Genomic DNA, 11,221 nt, shown 5'->3' on the forward strand with positions numbered 1-11,221 from the left:
GGTGCCCCTGGACGCCATTTTGGCATGGTGCCTGGCTTGCGAACCCAGGCAGCAAGAGTTGAGAGTTAGGCCATTGCTAGACGAGGGTTTAGCCCGGGCTGATACCTGGGCTCACCCCTGTGCATCCAGATGACGCACAGGGGATCCCGGGGTCAGCCCAGGCTAAATGCTCCCTTGGCCCGGGATAATCAGCACCAGTTGTGGCCCGGTATTTCCACAGTCCCGGGCCGTTCCGTGGCTTTTCCCAGCTACGCGGCTTACTCACGAATAGCCAGGAGAAGCTGTGCTGTGACCATTGGGCAGGGGGCAGGGAAATCATAGGGGGGAGAGATGGGGGCCGGGGGGGGAGAGCGGAGCCAGGGTGGGGAGATCGTGGCCGGGGCGGCGATTGGACATGGCGGGCAGGCATCAGACATCGCGGGGGGAAATCGGGGGCAGGGGGAAGCGGGGAACCCCCTTTTTTTTTAAAAAAAAGGCTACCTTTGTCATTGTTGCGCTTCTGAGCACATGGCCCCTTTAACCTAAAAAAAAAAAAAAATGGCCAACACAACAGGGCTTTCCTTTACCTAGGGTGACCATATGACCGGATTTGTCCAGGTTTTGATGGCAAATCCGGGAGGGGGGAAATCCAGATTCCCCCCCCCCAAAGAGCAGCTCTAATGGGAATTAACAAAAATGCTTATAACTCTGTCATTTTTTAAGGTAAAGACATGAAACGTGGCACAATGGTAGCTCTTAGGAAGGGGTTTAGTCATACCAAATTTGAAACAGATCCGTTCATCCATTGATTTTTTAGGATTTTTTTAAAAATTGAGGTTTTAAAATCATTTTTAAAATCGTCATTTTTAAAGTTAAAGAGATAAAACTTTGTACCATGATAGGATTTAGGTAGCGCTTTAGCCACACCATCCATTGATTTTTTAGGAATTTTTTAAAAATTGAGGTTTTAAAATCATTATTTAAATCGTCATTTTTAAATATAAAGAGATGAAACTTTGTACCATGATAGGATTTAGGTAGCGCTTTAGCCACACAAAATTTGAAACAAATCCGTTCATCCATTGATTTTTTAGGAATTTTTTTAAAAATGAGGTTTTAAAATTATTATTTTTTTAAACTATCATTTTTAAAGATAAAGAGCTGAAAGTTGGCACCATGGTAGCTTTTAGGTAGAGCTTTAGCCATACCAAATTTGAAACAGATCTGGGGCCAGTAGCAAACCCTGTTAACAACAACAGCAGCTTGCAATGAGTGAAGATACAGTAAGAAAAGATATTTGAGGGAAGGGGAGAATGTAACACACAGAGTATAGCAAAAGCTTCAAAGTACAGCAAAACCTACAAAAGTAGGAGTGAGTGAAGTTAATTTCAGATACATTGATCTCTCACTTGTTCTTTATTTCAGTGATTTTAACATGAAGATGTTATGTAGAACAGATTTGTCTTAAATGTGTGCTGTAAAATCAGACATGTGACCAAGGCTATGTTCGGGTGGGCATGCCCCCTTGGTACTGGACACACCCCCTTGGGGGCGACCATGTTGTCCTCCTTTTTGGTTTCCAAAATATGGTCACCCTACTTTACCCCGTCGCGTGTCAAGTGTAGACTGGGGCGATGGCCCGTGCTAACTGCAGCGCGGGCTTGCCCCTACTCCCGGCCATATTAACAGGTAGGTCTAGCAAGGCCCTGAGACAATCCTCAAATAACCCGACTCCTGGGTTCACGCATGCTAGCCCATGGGTGCCATGCAAAAATGCCATCTGCCACAATGTGACAGATAACATGGGTAAATTAAGCCACGGTGGTCTATCATGTCATTTGAACCAGGTTAATGCCTTTAGGTACTACCCAAGAGCAGTGGCCGTAGCTATATAGGCCTTTAAATAACCCTTGGGAGGGGACGCCCCAACTTGACTCTGGCCACTGATAGTATGAGCTCCCTAATCTGGGATTCTCCTCTTGCTTTCCCCTCAGGGCCAGGACCAAATGATTATTTCTCTGGGGCAGTACAAACCAGTAACATGCCCCATCCTCCACAAACCCTTAAAGAACTAGAGGAAGACCCATCTTACTCCCTCATCAATGGCCTGCTGGAAGAAGGTAAACAGCTTCCTTTTCAGGAAAGGGTTAGGTATGTGATTTTAACTTGCTGAGATTTGGGGGTTGAATGTTTCAAATGTTTTGACTACTGCTTTGTTATTTTCCACTGCTGTTTTGTGTTTTACTGTTTGGTATTTATGTTGTAAATTGAAAGAATGATTTTGCTTGAGAAACCTCTAGGAGAAAAGGTGAGGTATATTTTAAAATAAGGTACTTCTCGTTGAGCTTTATTTAGTTCACTTAAGAGCCATTCTTTATCAGACCAAGGGTCTATCTCTAGTTCAGCACTCCGTTCACCTCATTTAGTCTCAAGTTTCTGGATGACTGCTATGTATTTATGGCCAGACACGGTAGTATGGCATGTATGTATGTTGACACTGTACAAGTGTACTGACAAGATGCCTTTTAGACATTGTTCTCAATCCTGGGAGAACAATCCTAGCTTATTTCTCCTATATTCTGGGTCCTGTAAATCATCTCAGCAACACTCATGTTCACCCTCCCAAGGATCTCAAATGTCTTTGATTATTGTTATGGTATTGATCTCTCCCGCCTGCTGCCTGTTAGCTGCCCCTTGCTGGTTCTTCATGCCTTTGCATAGGAAATGCTAGCAGGAATTAAACTCCGGGGCTTGCAGTTCAAGCACTCATGTGCCATAGAGAGGCACATGTCTCTCAAACCACAAGGGTTTCCTGTACATGATCTCTTCCTGTTCTAGAGGGCTTCTGGTTGGCACCAACAAATCTCACAAGAGCTGAACAATGCAGATATGTTTGTGAACCCCACAGACAGCTTCAACTATGGGACAGTATAGAAAATAAACAAACATTCTCAAGCATGATCTACAGCTTAGATTTCCCCCCTCCCCTAAAGTTAATTAAGCAACATCCCTCTGGCATCTGGCAAGGCTCCACGAAAGTGCATCCGCTCCCCAACCCCGCCCTCCCAGCACGCTTGAACTGTGTTCAGGGCAAATGGCTTTTAAAAAATTTCTCAGAAGATGGGAGGGGTTATTATAGAACGACTGTACCTAGGTAGCAAGTTTATAAGATTTATTCCCTACCTTGCCCCCCAAATATCCAAGAGCTTACAATATCCTTTTGTGCCCTTGTGCTCGCAGTACCTGCTGCTTGTGCAATGTGACTTTGGCCCTTCTAAAAATAACCTGAAATGAGCAGAAACACTAGTTTCTGGGATAGGGCAGGACAAGCAGAGCTCACAGAAAGGAGTGTTCTGCTGAACTGTCCAGACCCAGAAATGAGCATTTCTGAAGCTATAGTCTTTAGTTTTTAAAAAAGCTATTTAATTCTCTGTACTTACCTTAATTGGTTAGCCCTCATCTTTTTAAAACTGCAGTTATCTATAGTGATCTACAGCCCTTGGGGGTGGAGTAGGACAGCTGCAAACTACAAGGTGCTTTACAGAATGCTAAACAAGTATGTGTAACTTGTTTAGGCAAGACTATAATTTATTTCAAAAAATAACGTTGAGCTGGAATTGGTCTTCCTATACCTATATTCACACTAGATTAGGTAGTAGAACTTCACCTGTACCAAGAAGGACAGGTTGCTTACCTGCAACTGTGGTTCTTCGAGTGGTCATCTGTGCAGTCACATATATGGTCTCTGCGCCTGTGCTGAGCCTCGTTCGGGAAGTTTCTATAGCTGATAGAGATTTTGGCAGGAACCCTACCCTGTTATACTGCGCATGCCCAGGAGAGTCCCTGCACAAACTCCTTAGTTCCCTAGAGACCGACATTGCGTCTCCTGGACTGAAGAACAGTTCCCAGAAGAGTACCCAAGGAAAGACACCCAGTGGGGAAGGTGGGTGGGTTGTGTGACTGCACAGATGACCACTCGAAGAACCAGTTACAGGTAAGCAACCTGTCCTTCTTCTTCGTGGTCTCTGTGCATCACACATATGGGCGACTGACTTACTGGTGGTGGGTCGGTGTCTCATTGCAGAATGGCTGAGAAGTCAGATTCCAGCTGGACATCAGGAAAAACTTCCTGTTAGAGCAGTACAACAATGGAACCAGTTACCTAGTGAGGTTGTGGGCTCTCCCATACTAGAGGCCTTCAAGAGGCAGCTGGACAACTATCTGTCAGGTATGCTTTAGGGTGGATTCCTGCACTGAGCAGGGGGTTGGACTCGATGGCCTTGTAGGCCCCTTCCAACTCTGCTATTCTATGATTCTATGAGAGGACAGCCCTTCCAAAAGAGCAGTCTGCTCTGGAGCGTACATCCAGTCTGTAATGCCTGATGAACATCGTCGGAGTAGACCATGTTGCAGCACAACACAGCTCGAATAAAGAGACCCCACATCTGAATGCTGTTGATGTAGAAACAGCCCTAGTGGAGTGTGCTCTAACTATTTTAGGCAAGTCAATCTTAGCCAACTTATAGGCCAGGCAAACTGTCTGTACTATCCATGCAGAGAGTCTTTGTATAGATACAGGGTGGCCCTTCTTATGGAGTCCATAACAGACAAATAAGCGGGGAGACAGTCAAAAGTTCTCTGTACGGGCTTTATAGAAGGCTAAAGCATGTCTGACATCTAATGTGTGCAGTGTGGATTCCAGAGGTGTAGAAGGGGACGGAAAGAAAGCCGGTACCACTAGGTCCTGATTTACGTGGAAGACAAACTACTTTTGGCAAGAACTGAATATCAGGACATAGCACCACTTAGTCACGGTGGAAGACAAGACGCTCATCCACACGTAAGGCTGCAAGTTCACTTGCACATCTTGCCGAAGTTATGGCTACAAGAAAGACTACTTTCCAAGTCAGGAGGCTAAGGTCTGAAGTGGCCATGGATTCGAATGGCTTGGCAGAGAGAGCGTGTAGCACCACTGACAAACTCTAGGCAGGCGTGAGCTGTCAAGTTGGTGGCTTCAAGTTCCGTGGTCCTTTCAAAAAAGGATGAACTAATGGATGGGAAAACACAGAATATCCATCTACAGAGTCATGATATGCCAGATAAACTTTTAATGATGAGAACTGGAGACCATTATCCCCTAACATTAACAAAAAGGATAAAACTTGCTGAATGGGTGAGGAAATTGGTTCAAACTGCCTGGCTAAGGCGATCTCTTTAAACTTTAACCACTTCCTTAGAATAAGAGGAATGTGTAGATGGTTTTAATGTTGCATCGAGAACTGTTTGAATCTCAGACGTTATGTAAGTTACTGTCTGCAAGGGAACAGCCTACAGGCTGTCAGCCATAGGGTGTCAATCTCTGGGTGGTAAATACAACCCTCTTGTCGATGTAGTAGATCTGGACACCATGGGAGGCGGTAATAGTGACCCCGAGATCTGATGAGCAGTGGGGTGAACCAGCCGTGCCTGGGCCACCAGTGCCACCAATATGCAATTTGCATTGTCCATTGTGATCTTCCCCAATACCTTGGTGAGCAGAGGGAATGGTGGAAAAAGGAAGTAAAATTCGTGAGTCCAGGTCAGGAGAAAAGCATCCCCCCTGGAATGTCATCCCAGGCCTGCCCTGCTGCAAAAACAGTCGCACATGGAATTCTCCTGTGTTGCAAACAAGTCAGTGGTTGGTGTCCCCCAACGCTGGAAAATGGCATGAACAGCTTATTGGTGCAGCTGCCACTTGTGTGATGTCAAGACAGTTCTGCTCAGTCGATCCGCCAACTCGTTGTCCTTGCCCGCTATGTGGACTGCTGTGACTGTGATGCTGTGTTGCAGGCACCACTCCAGGATCTGTATTGTGAGATTGACCAGTTGGATCGATCTCGTCCCCCCTTGTTTATTGAGGTGGAAGACCACCGTGGTGTTGTCAGAGGTGACTTGAACATGATTGCCATTGAGTAACGACACAAAGGCCTTGAGAGCTTTCTGGACCGCAAGGAGTTCCAGGATGTTGGTATGACTGCTTTTCTGTCTGCTCGACCAAGCACCCTGAACTGTCAAGGTTTTTGCAGTGAGCACCCCAACTGCAGAGTGATGCATCCGTTGTTAACACGATCATAGAACTGTGATGGAAAGGTATCCCTAACAAGAGATGATCCGGTCGAGTCCACCACACCAAGGATGTCGCTACCCTGGTTGGTAGCCAAAGAGTTGTTCTCCTAGCATTCAATGCCAGGTCGAACGCTCTGATGAACCATAGTTGGGGATGGTGCATCTTGAGTCGTGTAAAGGATATGACTGCCGTGGTGGCTGCCACGAGACCTAAGAGTCTTTGGATAGTAAACGCCTTCATGTTCCGCTGCTGGATGACATGCTTTGCCAGCTTGATAAGAATAGTGGCTCTGTCTTGGGGTAAGTATGCTCGAGCAGTGTCTGCATCGAGAATGGCTCCTATAATTTTATCGAGCACAATGGGATGAAGTTTGACTTCTCGTTGAGGCACAACCCAAGATTGGTTAACAGGCCTTGGATCGTCGTGACCTGCTGTGCAAGGCTGCTTCTGGACCTTCCCACGACCAGTCAGTCATCGATGTAAGGGTACAATTGAATCCCCATCTGCCTCAGGTGTGCGCACACCACTGCCATGCATTTGGTAAAGATGCGTGGCGCAGTAGATAGGCCGAAGGGGAGTACCCTGAATTGGAGGAAGTGGTCCCCCATCGCGAACTGGAGGAACTTTTGACAGGAATCATGGATGTCGATATGAAAATAGTCATCTCGAAGGTCGATGGATGCGAACCAAGCTCCTTCAGTGAGGAGTGGAAGAATAAGGGCTAGCGAAGTCATTCTAAACTTTGTAGTCCTTACGAAAAGGTTCAAGTTCCTTAGATCCAAGATGGGACGTAGACCCCCATCTCTTTTTGGCACGGTAAAATAGCAGGAGTAAAAACTCTCCTGAATAAGGTTTTGCAAGAGGGTCAGGATTTCTTCCTGTAGGGCTGCTCATGGCTGGGTAAACTGTATCTGTCCCAATGGTGGCGTTGTCAGAAATTCTATGCGATACCCCACCACTACAATCTTGAGTACCCAAGGGTCGGTTGTTATTTGGGACCATGCTGAGAAGAAAGGGAAGAGATGGTGTCCGAAGGGTGTCGTGGTGTACTGAAAGTATGGGGAGTCAAAGGCGATGTTTGTCACTGTCGTCAGTCTTGCAACACTGAGAGCAATATTTATACGGAGATTAACGTCTAGCTTGAGTGAGGAACTGTTGGTTAAGCTTAAAAGCCAGCTGGCCACTTTGGAAGCGAGAGTACTGAGATGGTTGATTGCAATATCAGCTCTTCTGTTTAAATTGTTGAGGTGTGGGTGCTAGCCCCATCTTCTTTGCAGTTATTCTGGCTTTTTGGACAGAGTCCATAGCTTCGTCTGTTTTGGCATTGAATAACCCCATGCCATCAAATGGAAGATCGTCAATGCGGGATCTTGCTTCCTGCAAAAGTCCTGAAGATTTTAGCCATGCGTGGCATCTAAGTGCAACGGCACTCACCATAGACTTTGCTCCACAGTCTGCCTGGTATTGTGCGGTGTTAATCTGTTGCTTAGCGAAGAGCACCGCTTCAGTATGAAAAATTCGGGCCAGTTCCCTGTGATCTTCACCCAGATGATCAATTAAAGAGCTCATTTTCCCCCGTAGGAAGAGTTGATATCTGGCCATTGTGGCCTGGTAATTGGCTACTTTTAAAGTTAGGGATGCTGTGGAATACATTCTCTGAACCATTAAATCCAGGCGACAACCCTCCTTATCGACTGGGTCAGCATGGGCGAATTGCAATTGTCCCTGCACTGATTCAACCACTATAGAGTTTGGTTGTGGATGGACGAACAAAAACTCCGCCTCCTTCTCTAGCACCCTATACACGTTCTCCAACCTCTTAGAAGTGGGTGGTAGAGTTGCGGGCGACTTCCACGCCTGTTGTATTGTTTGTTGTAATGTAGGTAACAGAGATATTGCTACAGCCATTGTCGCTTCCGAGTGCACGGAATCAAAAACCGGGTCTGTGATTTTCTGTATTGAACCACAAGTCTCCATGCCTAACGATTGTGCCATTCTTTGAATTAGGTCAGAAAAATGTTGAAGATCTTCTGATGGAGAGACTGGGTCTTGCAAAATCACAAGGGTGTCCAGGGATGGAACAGAAGGTGCTACTGAGGAACACGATGGCGAGTCAAGAGCCGTAACCATCAGATGGCGACTCATGGTCTGGGTGAGAAACGGTGTCTGTTTCCCTATGCTGACCCTCTCGACGTTGACGGAGCCCTTGGTATTGAGCGTTTTGGGGGTGGTTGAGTTGGTATCAGTGGCGTAGGTATAGGTACCCTTGTTGGTTGTGGTGGGCGATGCTGAGGGTTGCTGGTCCCTCGGTACAGAGATCGACGCCAGTGGAGTCCCTCAGTGTCAAGGAGATGGCAGCAGATACTGGTAAGCATAGTGCGCTCCATCATAGGAAGGATGCCAGGGAGCCCAGTAGTACGTGGGTCTTGGAGGCATAGACCAATTGGAGCATCAATCCCAATCAGACGCTGGTGATTGTGATCGATATCGACTGCATCGGTAATGAGGCTTTAAGTCTCGGTGTCGAGTGGAGTATCTGCTCGACTCTGGAGAGTCTCTATGATGCCATTGCTGGTCTTGAGCCCTTGGAGGTGGTGTGGCTCGGTCTGGCGAAGGCCTCGATTCTCTATGGGGGGTACGTTGAGGTCCCGACAATATTGGTGGCCATGGGGACAAGTCCTGTATCTCCCCCTTCAAGATCGATACTGTTGGGACAACATCAACTATTGTGATAGAGAGATCGACCGTTTGAGCAGGACTATTGCCCAATAACTGCTGTTGCGTTAACACCAGTATTGGTGAGTCTAACAGTGGAGGGGGCGTTGGGATGTGCTTAGGCATCTTAGGAGCAATCTCAGCAGACATATCTGTGTGCTTCCTTTTCTTTTTCTTGTGCTTGACCTGAGAGGGTTTGCGAGCCTTCTTAGACAATTTCTTCGCAGCCGTGTTGGCCAGAGATTGAGTCGATGTCGAAGGTCTCTCAGCCAATTTCCCCCCCTTTTCAATTACAGCACAGCTAGGTATATCCAAACTCTTAGCGGGGACTGCCTCTAATGCTTTTCTCCACAGCTCAGATCTTAGATGATCTGCTCGGTGTCGACACATCTGTTTTGAAAAGGTTTGACAAAACGTGCACAACTCGACTTTGTGACTTTCGCCGAGAAAAAGAGGCATAAACGTTGACCATCAGAAGGCAGCAATTTGCTGCCACAACTCGCACACTTTCTAAAAGGTGCCCGGAGGGCCATATGCCCCTACATAGAGTGGGATAAAGATCGCTAATAGGGCAGTAGAAGATAAATTTTTGCTGTTGTTGTTATATAATTTTATTTTATTTTTAGGAAAAAGAAGTAAAAGAAGAAAAACTACAAAGATAAACTAAGATAAATAAGAAGATTCAACTAACAAACGTGTCCAAAGACAAGCGAAACTCCCTCACGATGCTGCCGCAATGGCGGTCGAAAAGGAACTGAGGAGCTGGGCGAGAACTCTCCTGGGCATGCGCAGTGCAACATTGGGAGAGGGTTCCCGCCAAAATCTCTATCAGCTATAGAAACTTCCGAACGAGACTCCACACAGGCGCAGAGCCCATATGTGTGATGCAGAGAGACCATGAAGAAGAACTGGAATGAACCTTTTTTTAGTTCTCTCTTCCCAAGGCACAGGAACCATTACTCAAAAGTATCTGTTGCACACAAACAGAACAAAAACCAACCAAAAGACAGTGTAGATTATCAGTTCAGAATAAGGGTTCAATTAACAAATTGATGTATTACACTCATTGGCTCCATCTAAAATGAATCACAAGACATAAACCCACTATCCAAGCAGACTGTAACACCTTGTTCTGTACTGTGCTATCTCAAAGCCTGGGAAGAGGTAGGCAGACTGAAGGTCTCCTACTCTAAGACTCCAGTTCACTATGGCAGCCTGGTGGTAGATGGGCACTGTAAAGTACTTCCCCCATGGTCTGGTGCTCAGCCAGTCTCTGTCGCTCTTAAAACTTGTTCAAAACATTATCTTTCTGACCTGTGACCCTCAAAAGGACGAGCTGGGGCTATTACCATGACACATCAACCCACCATGGGTTACTTAACACATGCCGAGGCTGTGGTGCCATTTTGAATATTCAGTCACCACTCGGGGTTTGACATATGATGATAACTCGGCGAGCGCAGGTTTGCATGTTCAATTTAGCACTCATGGACACTGCGGGTTAAATAATCCAGGGGTCCCCACCCCCCGGGCCACAGACTGGTACCGGTCCATGGCCTGTTAGGAACCGGTCCACGCAGGTGAGCTGCTTTCGCCGCCCCACCCCCACCACAGCGTACCTGGGACCCAGCCAAAGTGAAGCCAGGACACTGGAGGGGGGGCTTCCCAAAACCATCCCTTCAACCTCCCCTGCCCCGCGGTCCGTGGAAAAATGGTCTTCCATGAAACCGGTCCCTGGTACCAAAAAGGTTGGGGACCACTGAAATAATCCACAATGAGCTGTGACATGTCATTTGAAACCAGTCACTAAAAACAATTTCTCTTGCAGGTCATGTGTTGTATGACCACCCCTAAAATCACAGAATCATAGAATAGCAGAGTTGGAAGGGGCCTACAAGGCCATCGAGTCCAACCCCCTGCTCAATGCAGGAATCCACCCTAAAGCATCCCCGACAGATGCTTGTCCAGCTGCCTCTTGAAGGCCTCTAGTGTGGGAGAGCCCACAAGCTCCCTAGGTAACTGATTCCATTGTCGCACTGCTCTAACAGTCAGGAAGTTTTGCCTGGCTTCCTTTAACTTGAGTCCATTATTCCGTGTCCTGCATTCTGGGAGGATCGAGAAGAGATCCTGGCCCTCCTTTGTGGGACAACCTTTTAAGTATTTGAAGAGTGCTATCATGTCTCCCCTCCATCTTCTCTTCTCCAGGCTAAACATGCCCAGTTCTTTCAGTCTCTCTTCATAGGGCTTTGTTTCCAGATCCCTGATCATCCTGGTTGCCTTCCAGCAGGATGTGCCTGTAGGATCCCGGGCAACGCAAAATGAAGCAGACTCCCAAGGTCTAGATTCTGAAGCAGATAGTTCTAATAGACTGGAATATATATATATATATATGATGTATTAGCTTTGCACATCAAATGTGAA

This window comes from Elgaria multicarinata, chromosome 3 (assembly GCF_023053635.1).
Source record: "Elgaria multicarinata webbii isolate HBS135686 ecotype San Diego chromosome 3, rElgMul1.1.pri, whole genome shotgun sequence".
NCBI classification, from domain to species: Eukaryota; Metazoa; Chordata; class Lepidosauria; order Squamata; family Anguidae; genus Elgaria; species Elgaria multicarinata.